The sequence below is a fragment of the Eptatretus burgeri genome, chromosome 4 (assembly GCF_056783735.1).
Source record: "Eptatretus burgeri isolate ZD-2024b chromosome 4, Ebu_testis_v1, whole genome shotgun sequence".
NCBI lineage: Eukaryota > Metazoa > Chordata > Myxini > Myxiniformes > Myxinidae > Eptatretus > Eptatretus burgeri.
In genome coordinates, this window is record NC_140964.1 from 105,271,123 (window position 1) to 105,276,845 (window position 5,723).

Consider the following 5,723-nt stretch of genomic DNA (forward strand, 5'->3'; position numbering starts at 1 on the left):
TATTCTTGGTCAGATTTCAGAATGAAGAAAGTTTTATTTTTTATTAACGGATCTTCCATCACTGCTTTTACACTGGTTGAGGTTGGCAGAGCATTGGAATGTAAGTGTTGTAAGTTGTGTTGCTGGCAATCTGATGGAAGAATGAGGTGAAAGATAACCAACATAATGATTTTACAATGCTTGCCACCATGTTTGGATTAAATGATAGTCGTATTATTCATGGTAGATTTTAATTTGTTCACATATTGATGGCCTGCCTAAACTCATACCCACCCCTTTATATGGAAATCGAAACACTATCTAACAAGAGGTATGTGGATACATAGTAATTATATAAATGTATTATTATTATTCCCATTCTACCCCCCCCCCCTTTCCCCTCTCACGAATCATTGCCACATGTTTTGTTTGCATTCTATTTTTGCACTACACCCTCTATACACCGAATAAGAGAGCTGTTTGAAATACCCGTGCGTTTGGAGCATGACATTATTGGCAAAGACTATTACTAAAATGGTGCCTTACAGGAGTGATATGCTTCCTTGTTACTCGGAGCCGCTTTCCCGTTGCTGTAATTTATATGGCTGACTTAGAACCATGAGGGTAGTTAGTATGCTTTCAGTTTGCATTTATTGCCTTTTGGCTGCAGCACAAGCCATGTTATTCCCATGTGAGTTGCATGCACAAACTGCTTTTGTGTAAGTAAACTGCACAAACATAACCACCATTTATTTTGTTTTTTGTTTCAATCTCCCTTGAATGCACATCGGCCTCACGTTTTGTATGCCCTGTTTGCAAGTTTCAAATTGCAGGTACTAATGCACTTTGTGTGCTTGTTTTATCTTGGTAATGCTGCATATTTATAGCTGCATTTGTCTTGGATACACACACATATATATATATATATATATATATATATATATATATATATATATATATATATATATATATATATATATATATATATATATATATATATATATATATATATATATATATATATATATATATATACTGTACTACTTCTACCCAATAAACTACTTCAAATGATTCGCTTTTCATTCTGTCTGGCTCACCACATGTATTCATTATGCAACATCAATGATTCTCGTTCATTAAGCGACTGTGATTGTGGTTCATGAAGCGACATCAATTATTCTGGAATTTCCCACACTGCACTTTGGTTTTACTGTCTGTCTTTTTATTATTATTATTGTTCTAATTATTATTTTGTTATTGAAATTCACCCTCAACAAGGTTGAGAGCCACTAAATGTGCCAGGCTACAGAGAAAAAGAATAAGAGGAAAAACTGGCAAAACCTTCACCTCGTCCTGAATCAAGGAATCCTCTTCATAGGACCACTGTGCAGGAGGGGGGTAACTTGGCCATGTGGAAAAATGAATTTTCCTCCTGAAGGGAGCTCATACGCCCTTTGTCAGGTAGTGTTTTTTGTCCTGGCAGGTTTTCAGTCAACCTCCCCACGAGTAAAGCCACTGAGGGGTGTCTGCCTCGTCGCCGCCAACCCGACCATGCAGCAGGTCGCACTGGGTTACATGTTACCAGTGGCAGTCCCAAAAGCTTATGATTGGACGAAGAAGAATTGGTTCTGATTTATGTATTTTTGCTGGCCAATAAAAAGCTGGTCCTGTTTGTTCAGTAGGTGGAGTTAGTGCTTGTGTTCTTCTCTAATAACACCTGTGTGATGAGTGAAGTTACCTTTTATCTGTAACCACCAATAAGATTGTGGCCTATTTTTATGGAACATTTTGTTCTTTATGTGTTTTATGGAACATGTTTTATGGAACATGGAACAGAGAGAAAGATGAAGCATTATAAGATCGTTTTTGTTGTTAATATTAATGTATGAGAGAGTTCAACAGATTAGGTCATGGAAGTGTAAAAAAAAAAAAAGAAATCGAGGAAGACGAGGAGGAAGTTAAGAGGAAGAAGAAGTAGCAGAATCGGGAGAAGGTGAGCGTGTTGTTGTTGTTGGGTGTATTTTTTATTTTTATTTTTTATTTTTGAGATAAGAAAGAGATTAGTTGGGAGAATGGGGGATGTTTGGAAAGTGGGGAGGATGAAAATTGAAGGTAATGGGGAGGATAGAAATTGAAGGTAATGGGGAGAAAAAACAAACAAACAAACAAACAAAAAAACGATCGAACACCGAGTGGAACCGGTAGGCCTCAAGCCTAGGACTAGGCCTCAAACACCAGGTAAGAACGTCGACATAAATACTCACAAAATAGCACGATTTTTGAAACAAAACCGAACTAGGAACACACATTAACATGTAGGTGAGAAAATTAAACAGTTAAAACGGGACAAATAACAACCGGAACTTAACTTTGAGAACGTCAGCAGGGAGCCCCGAAGGAGACCTCTTGCCGCTCAAAACCGGAACCGGAAGTGTTCTCCTTTAGTTGTCAAGACATTTGGCATTGTAGTCATTTTCATCCAATATGACCAGGCACCTGTGACCCCTGTGAGTACGTCTATTAATTACTGTATATTGGACCTTGACTACGTCAATTAATTACGGACGATTGAAACATAACTTTTAGATATGTAGACCTTAAGAGCCCTTACACCTTTTTTAGACCATTTTCAACCTTTTTGTAACCTTTGGACCATTTAATACCCTTTAGAGTCCTTCGACTCTTAAGACCGCAACATTTCTCAAGGTAATGCTACAAAAAAAACCTCATGACAGGGTACAAGGGACTGGCTCAGTTTCTCAAGGTAATGTTTTTGGTAACGAGTATTTTGCTAATCCAATCTGAAGGAGACCCGGAGGTCATGGGTGTCATAGTCGGTGTCGTACGGCTCCAACAATAGAAATTTCAGAGATAATTGATAAACTTAAAGGTTTTTACGAAGGAAAAGTTTTTCATGATTTTTATGTTCTTCTGATGTCACATTCCAAACAAGTCTTAACTAATATTGTCCGCGGTTTAGCAGGTTCATATGACGTGCTCGTTTTTGAATGAAGCTTTTTGTAGCAGGGTTCTTTTGAAGAAATCTGCTCCCAAAGTTGATCAGATCCACGAGTTCTTGAGTTGTGATTTTTCCTGCAAGCAGGTAGATAGGCTTCGACTTCATTCTATATTTAGCGATGCTAGTGCAGAGAGTTTATTACCAGACAAAGTTAGGGAGCGAACCCCATTGAAAGTTTATTTCATTTTTCACTTAGACAAAAGGACAATCCTTATTCAATTATAATAAATTTCTTAAAACTCTTAGTACTCTATAAATATAGTAAAGGACATTTTGGAAACTGACTGTGCATGTTCATCTTCCCCTTTTTAATATGGTCCTTGTGGACACAGTTTCTGGGGATTTGAATACAATTAGTAATCGTGAAATTAGGGATCTGATGAAAATGGGAACTAAATATAGGGAACCAATAACTCAACCTTGGAGCTGCATTACGTCTTCAATTGTAGATTGTCTCTAATTTTAACAAAATGTGCACTAAGTTTAAGTTATCTGTAAACAGTTTCAATGCATTGTTTAACAGAGTTGTGGAAGTCCTGGATAATAGGATTTTTTGTAGTGGTCGGGGCTTGCTTTCACTGGGTCGCTTTAAACCAGTGTTGAACAAGCCAAATGTTCGTAAAGACATTTGGGATCTCCATGATTGCTGCATAATAGTTCCAGCGGATAAGGCTGCGAATAATTTTGTTGTGGTTTGTAAAAGGTTTTATGTAGAGGCTTTATTAAGAGTTAGGCATTGATACGGTTACTTTCACTAGTATTGGGAATACCACATATGTTCCTTGTCACAAGTCACTCCAAGATATTGTTTCTGAGCATCAGGAAGTTTTAGTTAATAATTTTGATATTAAATGTAAAGAGGTAAATCTTTGTATTCCTCAACTTTTCTGGATTCCAAAGCTTCATAGCAAACCCGTACAAGTATAGGTTTATAGCAGGTGCCAAGCAGTATTCCACCAAGCAGTTTTCATTTATAATTAACTCAGGCTTACAAGTTGTTCGGGAACAGTTCAGGAAACATTGATTATCAATTGAGAAGAATTCTGATACTAACACTTTCTGGAGCATTAATTCTTCTTTCGAGTTCTTTGATAGAATTAGATGCCTCAATATCAAGTCAGTTGAAATTTTTGATTTTTCAACCTGATATACAATTTGGGTTTAGTATTGGTGAGGGATTCACTCTTCAAAGTCATTGACAAGGTTTTAAACTCTTTTAATAAGTTTTTATGTGTCAGGTTTGATAGAGCATTCTTTTGTAAAAAATATGTACTCAAGTTTTCATTGTTTCGATCAGCAGAAGTTTAAGGATGCTGTTAATTTAATTTAATTTAATACTTTTGTGTGTTTTTGTGGGATAATGTTTCAATAGATTAGGGGTATTCCTATGGGTGGGAATTGCAGTCCCCTATTTGCAGACGTTTTTCTTATTTTCTGTGAATTTTCATTCATGCAGAAAGTGATTAGAAAAAATTAGGATAAGCTAAAATGTTATCTCATACATGTCATTATATAGATGATATTTGTGTGGTTAACTATAATTTTTTTGATTGGCAGCTTCACAAGATTTATCCAGATAGCTTGATTGCCAACAGGAGTGATAATGATTGTACAGTTGCTGGATGATGGATGTGTTGGTTGGAGTTGGACAGAATGGTTTTAGTACAAGTGTATATTATAAAGTTGATGATTTCATTTTCCCTGTAGTCTTGTACACCTTTCCAGGTAGCAATGTACCAATTAAAATGGGTTACAATGTCCTTTCATCTCAGTTACATAGATTTGCAAGAATTTGTTCAATAAAGGATGATTTTGTGGAACGTGCTGAGAAGGTTTTTTTTTCCATCATGTTAAACAGGATATTTGTCTGATTTTTTTTGATCTGGTCTTGTCACCCCCGAGCTTTTAGACTCCATCGTCACCTTTTATTCAGTTTGGTTGGTTTTCATGTAAACAAGTTCCTATTGCATTGCATTTGTTATAATAATAATAATGAATTAATTATTTTAGTGAGGTAAATTATTTAATTCATATCATTGATTAAACATATATATTTATAGATGCCATTAAATAATGGAGGTATTTCGATAAAAAATAAAAAAGATTATTTATGAAATATATTATAAATAAGCATGAAAATAATTTAGTGGTTGCTAAGATACGCAGTGCAGCATGTTAAAATTGGTTATTAATGACAGTTTGTGTCTATGCTTAGATGGAGGTGCTGTGTGATGGACATGTATTCAAGGTAAAGTGTTTATCGCTTAATATATTATCATATAAAGAGGTGTACGATTAAAAGTTATTCATATCGAGTAATACTTTAAATAAAAGTAATAATTAAATACTTTTGAAGAAGGATATTGCATTGCTGTGTTCACTGACTGTCTGGACGCAACTTTGAGGTTGTGGGTCCATTGATGTTGAGTAACCTACTGATGTGGATCTGCTGTTGGGAGAGGTTCTGGGCTGAAAGGATTGAAGGAGCCTGCACCGCTCGCTCGGGGGTGACAGAGCCCGCACCGCTCGCTCGGGGGGTGACGGAGCCCGGACCGCTCGCTCGGGGGTGAAGGAGCCCGGACCGCTCGCTCGGGGGTGAAGGAGCCCGGACCGCTCGCTCGGGGGTGAAGGAGCCCGGACCGCTCGCTCGGGGGTGAAGGAGCCCGGACCGCTCGCTCGGGGGTGAAGGAGCCCGGACCGCTCGCTCGGGGGTGAAGGAGCCCGG

General features: G+C 37.4%; 1 protein-coding gene across 2 annotated transcripts in view; it reads left to right on the plus strand.

The window, feature by feature from the left end:
* SPECC1L (sperm antigen with calponin homology and coiled-coil domains 1 like) overlaps positions 1-493 on the plus strand; it is a 123,506-nt gene extending 123,013 nt beyond the window's left edge. For both annotated transcript variants that reach the window (XM_085879579.1, XM_085879580.1), the window contains one exon: positions 1-493. This exon is cut by the window's left edge and continues 626 nt beyond it. The gene's annotated coding sequence lies outside the window, so the exon portion shown is untranslated.
* The last annotated feature ends 5,230 nt before the right edge of the window (positions 494-5,723 follow it).